Source organism: Entelurus aequoreus, linkage group LG05, assembly GCF_033978785.1.
Source record: "Entelurus aequoreus isolate RoL-2023_Sb linkage group LG05, RoL_Eaeq_v1.1, whole genome shotgun sequence".
Lineage (NCBI taxonomy): Eukaryota > Metazoa > Chordata > Actinopteri > Syngnathiformes > Syngnathidae > Entelurus > Entelurus aequoreus.
In genome coordinates, this window is record NC_084735.1 from 68,160,196 (window position 1) to 68,186,139 (window position 25,944).

General features: G+C 39.5%; 1 long non-coding RNA gene across 2 annotated transcripts; it reads left to right on the top strand.

Annotated features, from left to right (window-relative positions):
* The first annotated feature begins 4,146 nt into the window (after positions 1-4,146).
* Positions 4,147-24,875, top strand: LOC133649813 (uncharacterized). Of its 2 annotated transcripts, XR_009826153.1 has the most exons (4): positions 4,147-4,285; positions 11,013-11,096; positions 11,192-11,322; positions 24,419-24,875. It is a non-coding gene; the product is annotated as an uncharacterized LOC133649813 (long non-coding RNA). The 2 variants fall into 2 exon arrangements; XR_009826152.1 differs by lacking the exon at positions 24,419-24,875 and having other exon boundaries at positions 11,192-12,430.
* Positions 24,876-25,944: the final 1,069 nt, after the last annotated feature.

Genomic DNA, 25,944 nt, shown 5'->3' on the forward strand with positions numbered 1-25,944 from the left:
CCATTCTATGTGTCATACTTGATCATTTCGCGATATTGCTATATTTTTGCTGAAAGGATTTAGTAGAGAACATCGACGATAAAGTTCGCAACTTTTGGTCGCTGATAAAAAAAGCCTTGCCTGTACCGGAAGTAGCGTGACGTCACAGGTTGAAATGCTCCTCACATTTCCCCATTGTTTACAATGCAGCCAGAGCGATTCGGACCAAGAAAGCGACGATTACCCCATTAATTTGAGCGAGGATGAAAGTTTCGTGGATGAGGAACGTGAGAGTGAAGGACTAGAGTGTAGTGCAAGACGTATCTTTTTTCGCTCTGACCGTAACTTAGGTACAAGGGTTCATTGGATTCCACACTTTCTCCTTTTTCTATTGTGGATCACGGATTTGTATTTTAAACCACCTCGGATACTATATCCTCTTGAAAATGAGAGTCCAGAACGCGAAATGGACATTCACAGTGACTTTTATCTCCACGACAATACATCGGCGAAGCTCTTTAGCTACGGAGCTAACGTGATAGCACATTGGACTTAAATGCAAATAGACACAAAAGAAATAAACCCCTGACTGGAAGGATAGACAGAAAATCAACAATACTATTAAACCATGGACATGTAAATACACGGTTAATGCGTTCCAGGCTGACGAAGCTTAACAATGCTGTTGCTAACGACGCCATTGAAGCTAACTTAGCAACAAGACCTCTACAGAGCTATGCTAAAAACATTAGCTCTCCACCTACACCAGCCCTCATCTGCTCATCAACACCTGCGTTCCAGAGATCGACGGAGCGACGATCATAGATGCGGTCGGCGGCCCGGAGACGGAGGAAGTCAAGGTGAAGTCGGCGGCTAGCGCGTCTGCTAGCCATCTCAAAGTCCTCCTGGTTGTGTTGCTGTAGTCCGCCGCTAATACACCGATCTCACCTACAACTTTCTTCTTTGCAGTCTTCATTGTTCATTAAACAAATTGCAAAAGATTCACCAACACAGATGTCCAGAATACTGTGGAATTTTGAGATGAAAACAGAGCTTTTTGTATTGGATTCAATGGTGTACCAATACTTCCGGTTCAACGATTGACGTCACGCGCATACGTCATCATACATAGACATTTTCAACTGGAAGTTTAGCGGGAAATTTAAAATTGCACTTTATAAGTTAACCCGGCCGTATTGGCATGTGTTGCAATGTTAAGATTTCATCATTGATATATAAACTATCAGATTGTGTGGTCGGTAGTAGTGGGTTTCAGTAGGCCTTTAACAAGTAGATTAATACGAGTCTAGAGAAAGGATAATAGAACAACTGTTGGTGTGTAAGCATTGTCCACAAAAAACACAATATATTGGTAATTTAAATCGAATTTCTAAACATTAATAAAAACAACCAAAGAAAAAGAGTTGAGAAATTAAAAATATTGATCTGAGCCCTCTAGTATCAATCATCACGGATGTTACTTTTGATATCAATATCACCAATTTATAGATCAATCCGCCCTTCTCTTACGTGTCGTTTACTGACTGTGACAAGGCTGACAAACCAACAGTTGTTATATTATCCTCCCTTTAGAGTCTAGACCAGGGGTGTCAAACGAATGCCCCACGGGCCTTAACAGGTTTAACACGGGCCTGCGGCCCGCAAAAGCTAAATATAAAAATAAGCTGCAATTTTTTAGTGAAAGAAACTGCTGTTCTAATTGTGTCTACTGGATGTCGGAATAGCAATTCCAGTGTAACCCACATCACATTGTTTAAAGATGACGGGTCAGCTGACTTTAACCGCCCTCTGGATTGGCTCTCACTACTCTAATCAGCGCAGGTGCAAGCAATCAGCTACCATACTTGCCAACCCTCCTGATTTTCCCGGGACACTCCCGAATTTCAGTGCCCCTCCCGAAAACCTCCCGGGGCATCCATTCTCCCAATTTCTCCCGATTTCCACCTGCACAACAATATTGGGGGCGTGCCTTAAAGGCACTGCCTTTAGTGTCCTTTACTATCTGTCGTCACGTCGGCTTTTCCTCCATACGAACAGCGTGCCGGCCCAGTCACATATTATATGCAGCTTTTACACACAGAAGAGTGGACGCAAGGCATACTTGATCAACAGCCATACAGGTCACACTGAGGGTGACCGTATTAACAACTTTAACACTGTTACAAATATGCGCCACACTGTGAACCCACACCAAACAAGAATGACAAACACATTTCGGGAGAACATCCGCACCGTAACACAACATAAACACAACAGAACAAATACCCAGAACCCCTTGCAGCACGAACTCTTCCGGGACGCTACAATATACACCCCCGCTAAAACCAAACACCCCCCCCCCCCACCCCACCCCCCATCTCCCGAATTCGGAGGTCTCAAGGTTGGCAAGAATGTCAGCTATTCCTGTTGTGGCTGGCAGCAGACTAATGGTGTAGCGACGCACAATACCTTTTTTATTGTAAATGATCCACTCAAGAGATAAAATAACAAAACGATAAGATGCAAAGACTTAAGTCAATATGACCATCATCTTTGTAGCTAGAATTCTGTGCAGCACTCATAATTTGTTGACGGCACAATGAGCACCCTGAACTCCATTGTAAAAATGTGTGTTTCTACATTTGTTGTTTATTCTATTTTATTTTATATGTAAATCTACCATGTTCACATTGGTTAAGTTTGTAGTTATGCTACCTTAAATTCGGTTATTATGGTGTCATTTTCACAATCGTTTTGTTTATATCACAATTGTAATATTTGAATGATGATAAATGTGTTGTGGCAGTTGTGGATTTCACCAACAAAGCGGTTTGAAGAAACACTCGGTTGCTTTTCCAAACACGTCTTTAATTGTGAACTGCCAACGAAAGAATGCTAAACAGGAAGTGATTGAAGTTTTAATGGCTTTGTAAATATACTGAGACAAAGTGTAAGTTCATTGTGTTCTTCATGGTGTTTTTGAAACTGCACCAGTTTTTTCCTCAGAACGTTCAACTAACTTGAAGTGTTTTGCAAAGACGATTATTTGTGATGTGTACATTTTCAGAATGGGCTTGTTCTATGTTCTAAAACAAAGAAAAGGATTTTGAAGTTGTCTTAATTGTTAAATAATTATGCATTGATTCCACCTGTCTGGCCCGCGTGGGAATAGATTTTCCTCCATGCAGCCAAAATGAGTTAGACTCTTGTTAATCTAATTGTTAACTTTCTGTTAAAAGTTTGCCTACCATCTGCTGTAAAATTCTTAGAATATCCGAAGCACGTATTTCTTAGTGTTGTTTCAAGTTAGCCTAGCAGTTATCTTAGCTATCAGCATGCCTGGGAGCAGGTGGGTAAAGTGTCTTGCCCAAGGACACAACGGTAGTGACTAGGATGGCGGAAGCGGGGATCGAACCCTCAAGTTGCTGGCACGGCCACTCTACCAACCGAGCTATAGTGCCCCTGATAATACTTGTAATGATGATTGGCAACACAAAAAAAAATTGTCCTTAGTGTGTGAATGTGAGTGTGAATGTTGTCTATCTGTGTTGGCCCTGTGATGAGGTGGAGACTTGTTCGCCCGAATGCAGCTGAGATAGGCTCCAGCACCCCACGCAAACCCAAAAAGGGACAAGCGGTAGGAAATGGATGGATGGATGAATGGATACTTAAGAATTTAAGTTTATTTGCCGTACTGGAGGTGATCATTATTAACTTATAGTTTCTCCACATATGGAGGCACGCAATTAGCCGCTAGTCGCTTTTCAGCCGGGGAACTTAAAATAAATACAGTGTCAGCCAGAGGAGATCGCCCTTGAAAGGCATTAATTGGCAATGGCAATCACATCATTTTTTTTACAAAAATATGATACTGATACTGCATCCATAAAAGCGGTTTGACTCTGCATGCTAAGACCCCTTAGCTCAGGGGTCGGCAACCCGCGGCTCTAGAGCCGCATGCGGCTCTTTAGCGCCGCCCTAGTGGCTCTCTGGAGCTTTTTCAAAAATGTATGAAAAATGGAAAAAGATGAGGGGAAAAAATATATTTTTTGTTTTAATATGGTTTCTGTAGGAGGACAAACATGACACTAATTGTTATAACACACTGTTTATATTAAACATGCTTCACTGATTCGAGTATTTGGCGAGCGCCGTTTTGTCCTACTAATTTTGGCGGTCCTTGAACTCACCTTAGTTTGTTTCCATGTATAACTTTCTCCGGCTTTCTAGGACGTGTTTTATGCCACTTCTTTTTCTCTCTCATTTTGTCCACCCAACTGTTAACGTTGTGCGTGAAGGCACAAAGGTGAGTTTTGTTGATGTTATTGACTTGTGTGGAGTGCTAATCAGACATATTTGGTTACTGCATTAATGCTAGCTAATCGATGCTAACATGCTATTTAGGCTAGCTATATGTACATATTGCATCATTATGCCTCATTTGTAGCTATATTTGAGGTCATTTAGTTTCCTTTAAGTCCTTTAAATGTATATCTCTTGACACACTATCTGTATGTAATATGGCTTTTAATTTTTTGCGGCTCCAGACAGATTTGTTTTTGTATTTTTGGTCCAATATGGCTCTTTCAACATTTTGGGTTGCCGACCCATGCCTTAGCTACAATATGTTTACATATTGCTGAGCAGAAAATGCATCTTTGGCTTTATGCCTTCAAAATATCTGCAGCGTTAGTTGGCAATTATTCAAGGGTTGTTTGATTTGAGCTGCCTGAGTACACAGTAGCCTGCTAAAGGACAAATACATTTAATAACCATTGGCAACGATTCCCCACTGCCTAAAAATAGAAATGACTTGGAATAACTTGTTTCTAAGTATGCGTTTGTTTTCGCACCCGAGCTCCTAATGCTGATGCACTCTAATTTGCCGTTGTTGACATTCGCAACACCCACCCTCTGTGGCAATTTACCTTCCCATTTCCCCGCGTTTCATTATGTCACGTTGAAATTCAGATCGTGCCATGTTGCAGTGTACACTTCCCAGCATGTACCAGACAGGAGGGCTAGATCAATCGAATTGGGTGCAAGGCTCTTTAAAATGTTGCGCGTATTGTTAATGGGCTGCTGGTGCTGATGCTGCTGCTGCAGAGGAGATGCTCTTGAGAAAGAAGAGAGTGAAAGGATGAGGACGGGGAGGGAGCGTCCTTTATTATTCATCAGCTCATCTCACTGCAGTCAATCCAGCAGGGGGAGGTGTTGCAATAGTTGGATGATCACAGGCATACATGAATATGCATATAGGATGCATGTGCTGTAAGTGAGACAGGACTAACCTGCCTTTTAGTAGGCCGGGGTTTTTTCACAGCATCGCTCTATATTCCAACCGACTAATATCGCCGCTGCCGTGGGTGCATATGCTGCGCTTTCCGTTCCATATTATTGCTCAAAATTAAACTCGTAAAATTCCTATCCTAGCCCTGAATTTTTCATAAGCTGCCGTTCTGTTGAGACAGCGAAGGGGAGAGGGGGTAGCTCCCTCTGAGTGAGAAGCAATTAGATAAGTGAGGCACAAACTAAACTGTCCTCGCCGAAAATGTCAACACCATCACATTTGAATGATCAACTTACACTCAGGAAGAGTTGGAGAAGCGTTGGGGTAAGTTGAGACGAATAGAATTTTCTAAAAATAAAAAAAAAAGACGTGTTTGTTTCAGTTCACATGACTATAGAAACAAACACTTTACAGTAGTCAGTGTATACATTTGATATCCACTATATACACCAGGGGTGAGCAATTCATTTTTACCGGGGGCCGCATGAGTAACCCGAGCACTGCTGGAGGGCCACATCGACAATATTTCAATTACATTTTGCTCAATATTATTTTTTATATATACCGTAAGATAAATAATAATAATAATAATAATACTTTCATTTCACCTAACTTAACTTTATACCAAAAGCACTGCTTTGGAAATCATTTGTACCCCTTTCAGAGATCACATTTAGTTCCCCTTAAACATCCTCATGTTGCACAATGAAATGTAAGCATAGGATGAAGTGTGCATTCCTGTAACTTTCTCTAGTAACAGCATTCCATGATTAATATAAATAAATTAACATTAATAATAAATGACAGTAAAATAAGCACACGTATGACTGAGGAGTCATAGTGTAACTTTGTGTGGTGTTTGAGTTGTCCGACTTTTTGTGTGGCCATAAACGCACCAGTGGTTTAGTGGTATGCGTGTTGGTGACAGATGACAAGTTGGTTTTGGCCTCGTTTTTTACGGCAGAAAATGACTAGTTTTTCGATATAGAAGTGTTTTACTCATGTTTTTGGTGTGGTTATAGCCGAATATAAACAGTTTTGCTCAATAAAGTGATCGATATAATTCCTGGCCTCGAAGCATCTCGATAGACGTTACAATAATTGAACGGTGTTCAATTGAACGTGTTGACGAACACCGTTAGGGCCGCTTGTTGTCACTGTCACTCAGAGTTGCATTGCAAAATTACACAGAATAAATGTGTTTATTTTGTTTAGAATTCAGATGGGATTTGATTTGGTGCGCGGCATATATTTGCTGTGCGCAGAGGACGCTTGAGCAGTGCGCAATTGCGCAGGCGCGCACCTTAGAGGGAACGTTGCTTGGCAGTCCATGTCTTGTTGAAAACACGGCATTCGTCATCAACTTTTCTCTTTTTAGCATCTCGGGTGTAAACCGTGCATCACTTGTCGCTGTGCACCTTCACTCACAGGTTACACACGGACATACGCCCATAAATAACGCTTTTCAAAACAAAAGCAGCACCGTTGTATTGCACACTCGACATAGATACTTTTTAAAATGTATTTTGTAATTTATGATTGGCCTCACGCGGGCCAGACAGGGACGCACAAAGGGCCGGATGTGGCCCGCGGGCCGCAGAATGCCCAGGTCTGATATACACTATTGTCTAAATAGCAACACAAGTGAGCGTCAAAACAATAAAGTCAAGCATGGAAGTGCTAGCGTGATGATATGGGGCCGCATGAGTGCTTTCGGCACTGGGGTAGCTGCAGTTCGCTGAGGGGAAATATGAATTCCAACATGTATTGTAACATTTGGTACAGACGTTAGTTTGTCGTTTGTTAAGTTAAAGTTAAAGTTAAAGTACCAATGATTGTCACACACACTCTAGGTGTGGTGAAATGTGTCCTCTGCATTTGACCCATCCCCTTGTTTACCCCCTGGGAGGTGAGGGGAGCAGTGAGCAGCAGCGGAAACCGCGCTCGGGAATAATTTTGGTGATTTAACCCCCAATTCCAACCCTTGATGCTGAGTGCCAAGCAGGGAGGTAATGGGTCCCATTTTTACAGTCGTTAGTACGACTCGGCCGGGGTGTGAACTCACGACCTACCGATCTTAGGGCGGACACTCTAACCACAAGTGCAAAAAAGCCTCTTCTTATTGCGGTATCATACCTCATAGTAGGGATGTAACGGTATCAATTCTCAGGGTACGGTCACAAACTCGCATGGCTGCAATTGTTGTGACCCCCTAGGTGCAGGAACCAGGAGACAAAGAGCAGGTAAGATGCTTTTAATAAAATTCAAAACAGAGGAGATGAAGCAGTGGTGCGTAATGATCCAAACATAAATCAATTCTCAAGCACCGAGGAGTGTGCGAGGCTGGCATAAAAAGGAACGTGCTGATTGGCAGCTGGTGTGGACCGGCTGCCAATCAACAGCAGGTGAGAGAAAAAACACAGTGCTCAGCGGGGCAAACAGGAAATGGAAACAAAACAAGAGCACTGACAGGAAGTAAATGCAAAACAAGGAAACAAACAGAAATGAAGTGACAGATCGTCACAGGTGCGATATTATCACGGTATTAAGGCCACAGTAAAATATTATTGTGGTATATGACCACACAAAAAAAAAAACCTGGATAATTGTGCTATAGTGAGTCAAATGAAGTGTCGGAAATGTTTAGGATGAACACACTTACTGTAATTGAACACAAACATAATGTTAAAATCGTCTAGTCATATTTATTACTACAAACTAGTATTTCTAAGTGCAAATAATTGTGTAGGAACATCTACTGTTTCAAGCAAAAATTTAAAAGAATAACTTACAATGAGGTGTCTGTAAAGTAACAATGTAACAAATACTGTATAATATAATATAATAGTATAATATATCAGTATATATTATATAATGTATATATAATATGTAAATATTATGTATATGTTGTATTGTATATTGCTACTATGGTACATTTGTTGTCTACTTTATACGGGCATTATCCTTTCCATCCTTACCCTTTCCATCCTTGTAACTGAGCTACTGTGTGGGACAATTTCCCTTGTGGATCAATAAAGTTTGTCTAAGTCTAAGTCTAAGTAAACATCAAGGGTGACACGTGTAAAACAATAATATACAATGTAGTGTCTTTCAACTTTTACTTTATGAGAAGCAGTGTCCTCTACAGTAGTCAGTCTGGAAAATGTTGTTTCTCAAAAAAATAAACTAACAATATAACTTTTAATAATGTAAGTACCTCTCAAAATTATGTTCGGCTTCGCTGGCTTTAAATATATTTTCAATATGACGGTTTATGAGGTGGTGACTTGTCCAGCCCAAGTGCAGCTGGAATAGGCTCCAGACCCCTACCACATCGAGGATGTATCAAGTAGCTTTTTAGTTGACTTGTATTTCCGGCGGTGAACTTATTTTTAGGGAGTTCGAGACCCGGATGGCTCTGTGTCGCTATAGAAACGCTTGAAAAGAAGGTGGCGCCCTTCGCTTCGCAGAATGTAGAGTTTTTTAACTCCGCCAAATAAGTTATGTTTTCACCTGGGCTTGTTTGTCTGTTTGTTAGCAACATAACTCAACCAGTTGTGGACGGATTTAATGTCCAAAAAACAATTCCTCTCATCGACTTCGAACACACTTCACTTTGCGATTGCGGCGTTCCGTAAAGGATCCTTGGAGGTGTAGTTTATTTACAGACCCGGCCAACGCTAAAACCCCAGATAAAAACTACACTCACCAAGTTTTCGTTTGATACCGTCACACGTCACGGTAATATTGTGAGGACTTTGAAACCGAAACACCCCGGTTTTTATCAAATCGTCACATCCCTAGCAATAGTCTTGATTGACTTAAAGGGGAATCGCACTTTTTTAAAATGTTGCCTATTTTTCACAATCATTATGAGAGACAAGAACACAGGTTTTTCTTTTGTTTTTTTTTTAGAATTCTAAAGGTTCAAAAACACTTGCAAGATGCGGCTAATGGGAGTCACCATTGTAGCCTTCAAAGCCCTCTAAAACAACTTCAAAACCCTCCATCAACATTTTATATACACGCTGCTAGTCTATACAGTATATAATGTAGTAACAGACACGTTCATAATAATATGTAATATGTACAATATTTGCTGTATTTTTTGGTAATTTTATGCATTAACGGAACTTAATTCCTCAGTACATTTATTCACGCTCCCATGGTACTGCACTTCTGACTTCCGGCAACAAATCTGTGTTCCTACTTCCCAGAAACAAAGGCGCACGTGTTCAAATCATGGCAGATTAGGTAACAGACAACAAACACGACTATTTTTGGACAAATGAGGATTCACAACCAACCTTTTGAAGCTGTTTTGGGTAAAAAAAAAATATTGTTTATTCAAGTAATACATTAAAAAATGCTAAATTGTATGACATTCTGACAATGCAATTTTAATTGTGTCCCAATATCGGGCTTTTTATTTTAATGTAATTTCATCTATCAAAGCAAATTGTGAATAATCATGATTAATCCAAATTCAAAAGTGTGATAAATCTGATTAAAAAATTATCATTTGAGAGCACTACTTATAATGCCCTTCGTGTTATGTTTTTCTATAAATTGTTGTAGCTTTACATTAAGACGCAGAGACATACTGGCAGTTGCGGTCAATAGTTGTTTTCGTAATAGACAAAAGGATAGCAAGGAGCGGTCTGACTCACAAAAAGTATGAGACAAAAAGTAGAAAACAGGCTGGCGAGGGCTAGCTCAGGCTATTCTCCCTGGAATGTAAAAGTTAGCCAAGTAGTAGAGTCCATGCTGAATAGCAACATAACAAGAAAACATGGATTATTAGTATTTTTCGCTATTCTATGGTGGGTTGCACACAATGTTATTAAAATAATAAAAAATTGGTTTGATTTAAATAGCACTTTTCTAGACACTCATAGCGTTATACAGAGCACTAAGAACCCATTATTTATTCACTCCACCTTTACACAAAGTGGTGGTAAGCTGCATTTGTAGCCACAGCTGCCCTGGGGTCGGAAACATGTGCCTACGTAAGAACATTTAAAGTACTGTATGGATTCGTATAATTTCCAAGCTTTTACGGGCCATATAAAATGATACAATGGATCACATCTGGCCCCCGGGCCTTAAGTTTGCTGTAATTGTTGTTACTCGTAGTGTTCCGATGTTGTAAAAATGTGTAGAATAAATATTACATTTCAAAATTTCTGTCAACAAAGATTTGTGTCAGCCTGTGACACAGTCATTTTGATAGTAGACTAATATAGCTAATATAGACACTTATATCATGTGTTGACTTCATTATATCACTTATAGAAGGCTTTTAATTTTTTGGGGCTCCAGACAGATTTTTTTTTGTATTTTTGGTCCAATATGGCTCTTTCAACGTTTTGGGTTACCGACCCCTGGTCTAACACCACCACCTCTCTCCTACACGTCCCTTTAAATTCCTTCCCCTTAATTGATTGTTGGATGTTGTGTAAGTGTCTGATGGACAAGGCTCAAGTGGCAGGCTACTGAGGCCAAGCAGGGAATACAACTAACAAATTAAGTACGCTGAAAAGGAAATCAAGACCAAAACCAAGAACAAAAGTCCACCTGCCAGACTACATGTAGGGGTCTGTGATTTACTTTGAGTTTTTTTAGTGAGGTTGGCTTTTTTGCTTTGAGTTTACTATGCAGGGTAGATTGCAAGATTATGCAAAAAAACTACTGCTCCAAAACTTAATTGAGCCACTCTAGTATTATTTTGTGTTTTCTCCAGTTTCGGCTGGCAAAGAAGACACAGAAAAAAGAAGGTTGAACAAAGAGCCATTGGGAAGGCCAGACCAGACCAGGTTCATGCTAGGTGAGCATGTGATTGACAGATCATCAGATATGGCTCCACCGGGGCACAACTGGACTACGGCTATCTTACCTAACTGTCTCACTCAACCTCTCCAGTGACTCCTGAGCCTGTTCCACAGTGTCCGCCACAGGCACCATCGGAGCAGACGGTTAGGGAGCAAGACGAGAGAGGTGGAGACCAGAGGATTGGGGAAAGAGATACGGACGGAGAGGATGCAAGATGGATGGTTGGTTGGATGGATGAAAAAAAATCTGATAAGAGATTTGAAACGAGGCCAGGAAAGGCATCCAGAGTTACCAAGCGGAATCCATTATGTCCCTCACAGGATGTGAGCACCTTTAAGCTCCACTAAATCAAATTATGTATCCAGGTAATTGTCCACTTGTGACGTAGTGGCTCCATCTTCCTCTCCTCACACGCGGCATGTCCATACTTAATAAATGGCTGAATACGACAAAAGTTATTTTATAGCAGGAGCCATCATTGTGCATGTAAATAACTGTAAATGTAATGGAAAGTGTCCGTAATGTCAATTTACATGCAGACCAACCTTACCAACCCTCTAGGTTCAGCAGCAAACGAGGACATGATGTGTATGGCATTTCAAATAACTCATAGCATTAATATGCAAAATATATTTGGGCCATAAGATTTTCTTCTGCATCAATTACACATCCATAAACATGAATTTTCCAAATTTTTCAGGCAGGGAGACGACTGCATGTGGTAATATTATATCAGGGTTTGCCAATTTGCTTCAGCTCAAGACCCGAATTAGATGTTTAGGACCCAAGTTTACACAATTATAGCATGTGTTTCCGTAACAATATGTCCATAAAGTAAGTATAATAACAAACTGTCAACCTAATCCAATGGCAAAGACAATATAACACATTGTTTCCCTAATATTCAGTTAGATACATAATCTTTAGTATGAATAGTATTATTTTAATTGTTAAAAAATGCTCAGTCTGAATATTATAATAATAATAAAAACTGTGGAAGGGGTTGGTGCTGGTGCCTCACAATAAGAAATAAGTATTCTCAGAGTACTCCGGCTTCCTCCCATCTCCAAAGATGGGGATAGGTGGATTGACAACACTAAATTGAATGAGAGTGTGAACGTTGCCCAGGGTGTATCCTTGCCGTGTGCAGCTTAGATAGGCTCCAGCCACCCCCGGGATGGATAATAAACATTTTAATAAAATAAGTATTTAATTGTTTTATACATGTATGATGTAATTTAGGTTAAATATTTATCACTATGTATTTTTCACTGAAGTGTAACTGAACAAATATATATGATATGAACATTTTACTTGTTAAAACATGTACATAAGAAGACATTTTTAATAGTATTTATGTCAATAATGTCAGAATACTTAATACCTTTAGAATGTTTTTATTCATTAAAAATGGAATCGGATTTTATGTATTAAACAATGATAGTTGTAAAAATAAAAACTTTGGTAGAATATGCTTTTTGTGTTTTTATTCATGCATAATTTGACAGAAGTTAAATGTATAATTCTATACATATTACTCCATTTGTCATTAAAATGGTATCTGAGAAATCATGCTCATGAAAATGCATTTTTAGTAAAAAAAAAAAAAAAAAATGATATAACATTAGAATACTTACAATATTTTTTAATCATTAACAAATTTTAAAAAATTACCAATTAGAAAAGACATATGTAAATACATTATATATATATATATATATATATATATATATATATATATATATATATATATATATATATATATATATATATATATATATATATATATTGTTTATTATTGCGATTTTTTTTTCCTTAATACTGCTCCATGAGAGTGCTACCTGAAGTTTGCGATGCTGCAACCGAACCAGTTCACAAAAATAAAAAAAATCCCAGCAAATGATGTGCGGCCTTGCAAATTAGTCCAATGCCAACAACTTCCCTGCACATTTTAGCCAATCAGTTTAATCGCTGATTAAATTTGTCCCTGAGCAGCACTCAAACGCGCACATCAATTGCCTGGTTAAAAAATACATGTGTTTCCTATGTAGACTACGTAAGCATGAACAACAATGTGTAAGAATATATCCAACTCTTTATTGCTCAAATGACGCAATCATCATCATCCCGCGTACAGTAGCTCGTCTACAGCGCTAAGCACTCTGGGTAATGTTGTATACAAACCTCTGTCATCACTTACTAGTTTACATGTCTTTATGTATTAATTAAACATCATGTATCCAGGGTAAGGCAATGAAGAACAAATTCTCATTTGCAATGCCGACCTAGCAATTTTTCCATGTAAGAGATGTTGAAGTCTGATGATAAACTCTCATCGTCTCTCATATACCAACAAAGATTACGGGTATAAATCGCTCTCCTAACAGTTCACGAATGCTCTTAGCGTGTGGGGGCAAATGTGTTGGAGCAGGAGATAGATAAGTAAGTCATACACTTTCTTGCGCAAAACATACACAGAGAATTTCTGCAACTTGTGAACGACATAAACAACCGACAATAAGGAACCCGTTGATGGTGTTTTTTTCTATAATTATAATTAATTATTACTGTTATTAGTTATACAAAATTAAAACAGGACAGTAGATAAATGGGTTATACTTGTATAGCGCTTTTCTACCGCTTTGACACTGTTTCCACATTCACCCATTCACACACTGATGGCGGGAGCTGCCATACAAGGCGCTAACCACGACCCATCAGGAGCAAGGGTGAAGTGTCTTGCTCAAGGACACAACGGACGTGACTAGGTTGGTAGAAGGTGGGGATTGAACCAGGAACCTTCGGGTTGCTGGCACGGCCACTCTCCCAATTGTGCCACACCGTCCCGAGGTAATTTGACAATGAACTCTAAGTATTTGATTTTATTGCCATCTAGTGTTTGGATTAAAGTCAGTGTGGTATAAAACAAGTAAAACATCACAACAGTATGTTTTTGTTAAAAAATTCACAAGGAATATTGTATTATACAGACAAACATGAGATGGCACATAGTTTAATACCCGAAGTCCCAGATTTGTCCCAGTGAGTATTACAAGGACAAATGAAAATGAAATAGTATATAAACAGTGTAGGTTATAAGCAGTATAGGTTAATAGAAATAGATTATGAGTATAATACAAAAAAAAATACAATAAATTGTCGTCAGTGCAAATAAAATGTTAAAACAATGGCAACAAACCAAACCAAATAAAAGTTGGGACACGTCTGTTCGGTAATAAGGCCCCCAAAAATTGCAATTTGAGTATTATCCATCCATTCATCCATCCATTGTCTACCGCTTGTCCCTCTCGGGACACCGCAGGGCCAAGTAATCCAGTGTAGTTCTAAAAGTTAAAAAAAAGCTCTCCAATTGACTCCACTATAAGGGATTATTCAGGTAGACATACAATACAAACACCCTGTTCTGTCATAGGTTATGAAAGCAAGCTGGGTCAGAACTGGGGCTCCCCCACAAGGCCATTTAGGAGTTGCTGAGCCAAGGAGAAAGAGGGAGTGCATTACCATAGACCCCCTACCTCTCACTGGAGAATAGTGGGGGGGGGAAATACATGGATAGTAGGGGAGCTTCACAAGGGAATGAAAGGAACAGCCAAGGAAGTAAACTTGCAAAAAATGTCACTGCTAACTTTGAGAACCTATAGTCACTGCTTTCCTTATAACAAAGCAGTAAAGAGGCACATAACGTTAATAGCAAACAAAGTTTATTGAATATGCCATTCAATATTGCTGAGAATTAAGATGGAGGTGTAGAGCCAGCAGGCTTGAGAACCGCCCAAAAGTTGTGCAACTTTGAATTTACCCAAACCTGTCAAAAAATATGCATGTGTGATGTCTGCAAATCTCATTAGTTATTTTAGGTTGGGTTCACTTTTTCTTTTTTTGTGTGTTATCCCAACACAAAGGTGTACTGTACCAGTGATGGTAAACATGGTAGCGTGACGGCAACAGCGGAAAAGAACGGAACCTACAGTACAGTAAACCCTGGTTTGTTGCTGATAATTGTTTCTAGACACGACCGCCATAAATGAATTTCCTGCAGAGTATGAACTATTCCTTTAAAATTAAATAGTTTCATTACTACGGCAGATACAACTTGTCTATGACCTTCTAAATACAGTGTTTAACCATATAAGAGCCATGTAGACATAAAATAACACCCATATATTTTCCTAAAATATAGTAATGTTGGCAGAGGCTGAGCCAATCGGTGGCCACGATGTTGAAAAGCAAATTCTGATTGGTTTGGTCCGATCTAGTGGCCAATACTACTGTAATAATCATATTTCTAGTATATTTAGTAAATATTTGCATACAATGCTTAATTTAAGCTAGTAATATGTATAATATACAATACAATCAGTGTTGTAGTAGTGTAGCGAACAAACCGCTACCTCAGTGTCACTAAGATACCACCAATAAGTAGGGATGGGCACTGAATTCAGTAATTTAATAGGTAGTGACCCAATTTTCTTGGTACTGTCAAATACTCAAACGGTGCCAATTTTGAACACCTGAGTTGTGTGTGACAACACATTCAGAAACTGGAAATTGTGATGTATCATGTTGTATGCTTGCATGTTTGAAATAAACTCAAACTCAAACTCAAACTCAAACATTCGGTTGCACTTGGCACTAAAGGTGGGAATCTTTGGGCACCTCAGGATTTGATTAGGATTAGGATTCAGGCGCTACAATTTGATTATAATTCAATTATGGATCTTTAAACGGATAAGCTGAAGAAGCTGAATAAATGGATAGTTATTATGTTGTATATTATTATCATATTGTATATTATTATTATACATTAGACATTTATTCTAAAACCATGGAATGCTCTGACACTTTGCCCCCGGTCGCCAAAAACTTGCAGCTCAAAGAAGTGTGTCGTAGCTATTATTTACTCATTCATGACAGCATTGTCGCACCGCATGGATATTACTCTCTCTCCTGATGTCACGATCGGCTTTGCCGAAGTAGGACCCCAACTTAGAGAAATAAATATTAAGAATCATAAGAAAATACCCACTCAAAAATGAGTAGGGAAAAAAAATAACTGAAGAGGCACACACAAGGTGTGGAGAGGAAACAGTTAAGATTACATGGCAGCACCACAGGAAGCAGGAGATGAACAAGACTGGAAGGGTAAACCATCGAGTATCTGCTGGTGCCGAGTGAATGGCCTGGAGAGCTTACGTAGTCAAGAGGAAATTAATAACAGGTGTGCGAAAAGGTGGCTCCGCCTTGTGACCCCAAAACCAGGCATCGCGACACAAAGCAGAGCTGCCAGATCAAGACACCTGACTTATTTTTCTACTTGATCATTTCCCATTTTTTAGTTGGTTACTTTATGCCAGACCTGGCCACATCCGGCCCTTTGTGCGTCCCTGTCCGGCCCGCGTGAGGCCAATCATAAACTACAAAGTAAATTTTAAAAAGTATCTATGTCGAGTGTGAAATACAACGGTGCTGCTTTTGTTTTGAAAAGCGTTATTTGTGTTACTTCCGTGTGGACGTATGCGCGTGCGTGATTGTGAGTGAATGTGAACAGCGGCAATCACAAATTACAAAACACATTTGAAAAAACATCTATGTCTTGCGTGCAATACAACTGTGCTGCTTTTATTTTGAAAAGTGTTATTTATGGACGTATGTCCGTGTGTAACCTGTGAGTGAAGGTGCACAGCGACACGTGATCCCCGGTTACCCCTCAAAATGTCAGCTCATGCTAAAAAAAAGCAAAGTTGATGACGAATGGCGTGTTTTCAACAAGACATGGACTGCCAAGTATTTCTTTACAGAAATTAAAGGTAAAGCCGTGTGCTTAATTTGTGGTACACAGGTTGCTGTGTTTAAAGAATATAATTTAAATCGCCACTACACGACGAAGCACGAGGAAAAATACCGGAATCCGTCTGATGAAGAGCGCGCAAGGGAGGCTGATGCGTTGATGGTAAAACGGCAAACCCAACAAGGACTTTTTGCCAAATTTCACACCCCCAGAGATGCAGCCGTCAGGACAAGCTTCGTAATTTCTCACAAAATCACCAGAAAAAGTAAGGCGTTTTCTGACGGAGAGTTTATTAAGGAGTGCTTATTGGACTCTGTTGCACTGATATCCCCGGAGAAGAGGGGCGCATTTGAGAATGTGTCACTCTCCCGACGCACTGTAACGAGGCGGGTTGAGACCATCGCTGGAAACTTGGAGCTTCAGCTGAAGAACAGAACGGCCGACTTTGACTGTTTTTCGCTGGCTTCGGATGAGAGCTGTGATGTACGTGACACCGCCCAGCTGCTCATCTTCTTACGTGGGATAACTGCAGACTTTCAAATCACGAAGGAGCTGGCAGCCATGCAGTCAATTAAAGGGAGAACCACAGGTAATGACTTGTTCACAGAGGTAAATGCGTGTTTAGACATGTTAGGACTGAAATGGGACAAGCTGGCAGGTGTGACAACAGATGGTTGTCTAAATCTGACGGGTAAAAATGTTGGACTTTTAAAGAGGATGCTGGATAAAGTGACAGAAATTAACCCTGTGCAGAAATTTAAATTTTTGCATTGTATTATACATCAGAAAGTGTTGTGTAAGACAGTGTTGAAAATTAACCATGTTGTTGATGCTTTAAGTAAAGCAGTTAACTTTATCAGAGCGAGAGCGTTAAATCATAGACAATTTGTTGCACTTTTGGAGGAAAATGAGAGTGAACATGGTGACATAAGCTACCACAGCGATGTCAGGTGGCTCAGCCTGGGCAACGTTCTGAAAAGTGTCTTGGACCTGAGAGACCAGATTCAGAAATTCTGTGGGAACTTTCAGATGAAGCCTGGGTGGCAGACCTCAGATTAGCTGTGGATGTGACTGCACTCATGAACGAACTGAATGTCAAACTGCAGCGCAAGGGCCTTTTTGTGCATGAGATGTACAGTGAAGTGACGGCTTTCATGAGAAAGTTGCAGCTTCTCTCAAGCCAAGTGAAGGACAACATTCTGACCCACTTGCCAACACTAAAAGAAGACACAAGATCAGCTGATCACCTCCACAAGTACTCAAGCAAGTTAGAAGCACTGCATGGAGAGTTTTCCAGGCGATTTAAAGATTTCAAAACTCTTGAGAGTGAAATGCACATGGTTTCTTCTCTCTTTAACTGCTGTGTGGACAATGCACCAAGCGATGTTCAGATGGAGCTCATTGACCTGCAGTCTGACCTACTTCTGGCAGAGCACTTCAGGTCAGTCTCACAGCTGGACTTTTACTCCTCCCTCAAAGAGGAGAACTTGCCACACCTGAGGAGGCATGCTCAGAGGATTCTGGTCCTATGTATGTGAACAGACATTTTCTGTGATGAAGTTCAACAAATCCAAACACAGATCCTCTATCACTAATGAGCACCTCTCAGCTGTCCTTCGCATAGCCACCTCAGACATTCAGCCATATTTCAATGCCCTTGTTCAAGCCCAGAACAGACTGGATTATTCGCACTGAAGAGGTAAAATGAGGTGGAAAACATAACAAGTTATTGTTTGTTGTATTGCAGTATTTCTATAAACTTGTTAAGTTGTTTGTTGTTTTTCCTTGTTTGTGGAACAAAGTTAAAGTGTGAACAAGTTAAAAATAAATTGCAGTGATTCAATTTTTGTTTTTGTTTTCTTATTTTAATTTCACATAGCCTAATATAAATATTTAAGGATTAAGAGTTTAAATAAAACCATCAAAAGCAATCTGCTTTTGTATAAAGTTAAGTTAGGTGAAATTAAATTATTATTATTATTATTATTTATCTTATGGTACATCAAAAATGTTTGTTGAAGTGTAGCATTTATTCTTTTCTTGTTTTACCGTATTTTCCGTACTATAAGGCACCGGATTATAAAGCACACCTTCAATGAATGGCCTATTTGAAAACTTTGTTCATATATAAGGCGCACCGCAGTATAAGGCGCACCGCATTATAAGACGCTTAGAATAGATGCTACAGTAGAGGCTGGGGTTATGTTATGCATCCCGTAGTTGAGAGACCTGTTGTGGCTCAATATTGGTGCATATATACACTACCGTTCAAAAGTTTGGGGTCACATTGAAATGTCCTTTTTTTTGAAGGAAAAGCACTGTACTTTTCAGAGAAGATAACTTTAAACTAGTCTTAACTTTAAAGAAATACACTCTATACATTGCTAATGTGGTAAATGACTATTCTAGCTGCAAATGTCTGGTTTTTGGTGCAATATCTACATAGGTGTATAGAGGCCCATTTCCAGCAACTATCACTCCAGTGTTCTAATGGTACAATGTGTTTGCTCATTGGCTCAGAAGGCTAATTGATGATTAGAAAACTCTTGTGCAATCATGTTCACACATCTGAAAACAGTCTAGCTCGTTACAGAAGCTACAAAACTGACCTTCCTTTGAGCAGATTGAGTTTCTGGAGCATCACATTTGTGGGGTCAATTAAACGCTCAAAATGGCCAGAAAAAGAGAACTTACATCTGAAACTTGACAGTCTATTCTTGTTCTTAGAAATGAAGGCTATTCCACAAAATTGTTTGGGTGACCCCAAACTTTTGAACGGTAGTGTAAGGCGCACCGGATTATTAGGCGCACTGTCAGTTTTTGAGAAAATTGGAGGTTTTTAGGTGCGCCTTATAGTGCGGAAAATACGGTAATTCACATTCATTCAAGCCTAGCGCCATGGCTAGCATAGTTCATTCATTCAGTCATTCATTCATATATTAGTTTGACAAGGACAGTTCAAGTAAACATTGCTACCCATAGGTAACCGATGTCAAAGTACATAAGACTTCTAGCCAGAGGCTAATTTGCAACCCTCGTCCCTTGATAGGCTTTTAAAAAAAGATGAGAAAAGTGTCAAAAGCATACAAAAGGATTAAGACAAGTACACAAATAAAAACACATTAAAAATAATTGGCCCCATATGTCCATACTACATAGTTGGCCCTTTCTGTCTCTCTCCGTGTGTGTCCGCACTAGATCTGCAGTTTAGAAGTGTCTGTATTACATCATACACAAATAAATGATATTCGGTAAATCTGGCATCTGGTACATTCAATTCAATGGCAAAGGCTACTTCCTGACTATGGCAACACACCTAGGACAAACTGAAAGGAATGCATACTTGCAAATGAAACTCAGAAGTGTAAGACAACAATATAGACAGCACAGTTGTCAGCTCAGTGTTAATTGCCAAAAAATGTTTTAATAAAATGTTATTAAACAATTTAACATTTGCTACCACATTAACACACAAAAGCACAGAAAATTGGTGCTGTATTGGTTTAAATGTGAAAGGTACCATTTCTACTGATTATTTTGCATGACACTGTACACTAAACTGCACACTTCACACACATAACCGTTCAGAAAGTTTATGTTAACTTTATTTATATTCTAAAATGCTATTCTGTTCTAAACCCGTATGGAAATAAAAATGTATTGTTGTATGTGTTGTGTTGTTTTTTTTTGGAGCGCAAACCTCCCACACCCAAATAGATAGTGTATGTCAGCAGTAACTGCAGAGTGCATCCAACAACAAACACAAACCATCTAATAACAGCTGTTGTGTGTTTGTGCGTGGTACGCAACATTGCTCCAAATATGTTACATAAACAGTCTAAAGGAGATGAGCATTAGAGAAAGTATAATAATGATTTGATATCATCTAAATATTTCTAGATTCAGACACCATCGAGTCATCTACATTGTGCTCACGCAGCAGTCTGGAGCACCCAATCATGGTGTTCAGTGACAGCAACATGTTGTTAAAAATAGCTTTAAAGCTATGCTTCTCGGCTTCTTCTTGTCTGCAGTGACGTGAGTCACACAGTCTAACCGTTGTGCGGCTGCTAAAAAACTTTAAATTCTCGGAATGTTTTGCTTTCTTTATGGCCCGGATGACGCGCGTGCACTCTGAAAGGATGTTTGAATGGCATCTTAATAGCAGCAGCGTAAATAAATTAAACGTCTCCTTCTCCGGCGTGGTGCTTTTTACAAGGCTTTAAATCAAAGCAGCAGTGCCTGATAGTCAATGTGGCTATAAAGTTGTTTGACCGTTATCCATTTGGATAATCATCTATTGGATTATGTCGCGAGCCTTTTGTCACACAACAATACCATCCTTAAGTAAATACGCATTATTAAAGCTGTTTATTGTGAAAAGACAAAGTCGGACTTTAACATTTATATTTAAAATTTAAATAATAAAACAGGTTTGATTGTTCAGTATTTTTAGTAGAAAACTGCACAAAACATTATTGTTGATATCGTTTTCATATAGTCTTGTTCAAAGTTTACACACACATTATTTGCTTGTCAGTCCCCAAAAGGTGTGTACCAAATTTATTGGTCACCTAACTAAACACCATAAAGCTACACTACCTTTATATAGACCCCCCTTTCAGACCAGTTGATCTGCCATCTCTTTTCTGCTTTGCGCCCCTCTCCTGTGTGGAGAGGTTATAAGGTGACCACAGATGATCCGCTAGCTGTTCAAAGTCGGGACCCGGGGTGGAACACTCCTCTGTGCATCAGTCGGTGACGTCTCGGTGCTATTGACTTGTCTCCATTCAAGATGATCCCCTGTTGGTCCCACTATGGACTGGACTCTCATATTATTAACTTGATCCACTCGACATCCATTGCACCGGTCAGCCAGTGGGGGTCCCCACATCTGCGGTCCCCTACGAGGTTTCTCATTGTGCCCATTGGGTTGAGTTTTTTCTTGCCCTGATGTGGGATCTGAGCCAAGGATGTCATTGTGGCTTGTGCAGCCCTTTGAGACATTTGGGATTAAGGGCTTGTGACGGACTCAAGCCGCCTTGTGGGTTCCATGGACCATCAAATAGCGACATCTCTGAGCAGTTTGACGTTTGTTTTATTTTTTCGAACAAAACCTCAGTCCCGGTCACTTTTCAGCTCCTCTCCTCCGCTCGCTCGCTCGTCGTCTCGGGCTCTCCTCCTCTCTCGCTCCGCGTCAGCTTTCCGTTGGCTCCTTCCAGCCTTCTCCTCATCTCTCTCTGCTGCTCCCCTTTTCTTCAGCAAGAGGAGATTGGATGATCGTGCCCAGGTGCGCGGATCGCACACCTGGGCACGATTGCGGCGTCGTTCCCGGCGCGCCCCGCCTCGCCGCTCGCTCGCCGTCCACGTCTCCTTGCCGCCATCTTGGGCCGGGCCCCGGCATGCCCTGCCTTGCTGCTCGCTCGCCGGCCCCGCCTCTCCACAGGGCTACATAAGTAAACTTTGATTGATTGATTGATTGATTGATACACTAGGTGTTCTATAGAGCGCATTGATCTGTGGGAGAAACTTCAGAATATAATACGACAGGCAAGTGTTCACTTTATGTTATTGTTTAGGAGTAGGAGTAACAAATTAGGGCATTTTTGGCAAATAACATATATTTTATCAATTTGGGTGGGATATTCAAAGCAGTTATAAGGGTGAATGTTTTTTAAATAGTACATTTTATTTTTGTTTTATATATTATTAATATTTATATTGTTATTCATTTTATATTTTTGATGATTGTTAAAATGTGTTAAGGACTTTTGGGGGGTTTGAGAAACTATAGTTAGTCAATCGCAATGGTCACGACAATATATGCTAGAATTATAGATTAAGTAACATAAACAGTAACAAAGTAAAATAAAAGGAATTCCATCCCACCCAATAAATGTGTAATTATAGTAAATTATAAATGGGATAAGACATTAAGTAAGAACATTTAAAATCCATTCATCCATCCATTTTCTACCGCTTGTCCCTTTTAGGGTTGCTGCATTCGAGTGGTAGGCGGGGTCAAATAATTTTTGCAAAAAAATATATATCTAAAAATATTGAACTAAGGGATATTCGTGAATGAAAAAAAACAGGAAAAAATAACCAATAAACAAATAAGTCTGCTTACTATTTTCATGTACTTTTTTGTATGATTGTTTTGTTGCAATCAGACAATTAGTATGAGAATTACGGGTATTGTTTGGGGTTGTGACAACTTCACCACCATTTTCCTCTGCAGGGGACATTTACTTTTGGTCAATTTCTCTGCAGCCCGTTAATGCAAAAAACAAATGTCCACCATAGAGAACGTCCGTTAAAGATCAGTGTTTGTACCTGGGGAATTTAAAATGTGTTTAATACTCAATCATTTACAGATCTTACATAATAAAATGCCATATTAATTGATTAAGAATTTGTCTTTATTGCATGGATTTTGTTGTTTGATAATCAAGTCTTGAAAAAAACACAATGTAGAGCAGAGGTGCTGTTGATTCAGTCACAACCGGTTTGCTGTCCAACTCACGGTGGCACAATACCTGGCATTAAAATAGAAGATACATTCTGGTAAAATATTTTTGGATTTAATTGGTCTGAAACACATTGTCTAATGTCCTATGTAACAGTTTAAGTACCCTCGCTGCCAATCACACCACTATTGTTATTCGGCATTCATATATAATCCGTATTCATCTGGATCAGTGACTTTTGGGCTCAGTTGAGGTTCATTTTCGATGAAGCCTCGACTCTGAGGAGAGGCAGCAACAATGCGAACTAAACGGTGAAAGATGGAAGCAAAAACTAGCTGTAATCTACCTTTGGGAGGGGAGATTATCCATGCTTCACATCAAGCGGAGCAAATTCAACATAAAGACACCATGAAAAGCAGCCGGCTACATTTCAGCCCTGAACGCAGCGGCCAGGTCAGCTGCTGGCTGCCTTTTCACAACAGAGCTCAGTTTAGCGTGCAGAAGTGCATAGAAATGTGGCGAGTTTGCACATTTGAGTGGATGCAACAAACCACACAAAGCTTTGTTGACACTCGGGTAACATTAAAGTGACATGTGCACGAGGAGAATCAATGCAGAATCAACACAATCTCTCTTTTTTTTGGCAGGAACATAGTGGTAATTAGGACAAGCTGCAACCAAATCAAGAGAAACAGAGCCGTTACTTTTTATAGGATTGATCGAGAGACCTCTTCAACAAAAGGGATGATGTTGCCAGACTTGGAAAGCTTGTATGAAACTCACTGAAAGGGGATCGTTGCAACCTTTACACGGCTGCCTAGAGGGCGCTAACTTTTCAAAGAGTTGCAAAGCATTACATCCTGCTTTGAACACAAACTACACGCCCCATGCAACACAAATGCACACTAACTTTGTCAGCTAATAAAAGCGATTTGCCAAAGTTTAGCTTCTAATGTTAGCTATCATTCAATGTATATTTTATCATAACAAAAACATGACTGCAAAGTATTAGTTGCTTCTCTTTTTGTGTGTGTGCAGGGTCTCCGGGTGTGCACTGAAAGGGGATCTTTGCAACCTTTACACGGCTGCCTAGAGGGCGCTAACTTTTCAAAGAGTTGCAAAGCATTACATCCTGCTTTGAACACAAACTACACGCCCCATGCAACACAAATGCACACTAACTTTGTCAGCTAATAAAAGCGATTTGCCAAAGTTTAGCTTCTAATGTTAGCTATCATTCAATGTATGTTTTATCATAACAAAAACATGACTGCAAAGTATTAGTTGCTTCTCTTTTTGTGTGTGTGCAGGGTCTCCGGGTGTGTACATGTGTACGAGAGATGTGAGTGTCGAGGCTGAATGCCAACATTTCTATTCAGTATGATTCAATTGTGACAAATACAGAAATGTTTTAAAAATGAACATGTTTTTTTAAAACACTAATGGTAACATTGTCATGGTCCAACACGACAGTTTACACTTTCATGTTCACTATTTTCTTGTGTTTTGTATCATTTCCTGTCCTGGTGTTCATAATTTGGTAATTCTGCCAGTACACCTGTTTTTTATTTGTAATTAGGTCTATTTAGGTTACCCACAGTACCAGTTTATTGGAAATACAGGTTAAAGTTAAAGTACCACTGATAGTCGCACACACACTAAGTGTAGTGAAATTACCCTCTGCATTTGGTTGACTTTATATGCTCAATTGCCTTTAATTGTATCCATTAAACCATATCCAATTGTATTTACAATCCGCAAAGTATGTGAAAATACCGTCTAAACAAAACCACAAAATGCCAAAAATTCAGGCGGCCATTTTGAATATTCCGCTTTGAATGTCTTCAGCAATTTCCGTAGATTCAAGGTCAGATGAGGCCATGAGAACAACACTTCTGCACTCCGACCATACAGGTACTATCTGATTAGTCATACTGGAAATACACAATTATTAGAAAGAGATGTGCTGTTTATCATTCACCATCCTTATGTAAGACAAAAACACATATGTTTGACTTTTTTATGCATTCGAAATCATGAATATATAGCTAACAGTTGAGTCAACGGATCAAGGATCCTCTATGTGCCCATTAAAGCCCTCTAAAAAAACATCTTATCTAGATGAACATCCCTATTTACATGTTGTCACATGAAAATTAACCAAATATGAACGATATTGTTATGACAAGCGTTAACGCTGCTATTGTTGATCCACTGAGCCGGCAGCTGCTTTTGCTTAATCTCAAACTTGGTAAAAGCTAAATCTAGATTTTAATAATTCATGCATTTCTCACCTGGTAGTAGAAAAATGTGGCCATGGACCGAGAGGCTGGTCGACTTTGACATCCCCCACGATGTAGAAAAAGATGCAATGTTTTTTAAACTCTTCCTGAGGACTGTGATTGATTCTTCATCTAAACTCGCCACCTGACACTTTGAAAAGTATACCTGCACTTGTCACTTTCAAAAAACAAACAAAATGATGGCTAGTTGAGCAACAATCGTTTTCCCATGTTTAGTTTTTACACATTACTAACTAACATTACTTTACTAATTGTTTTTTA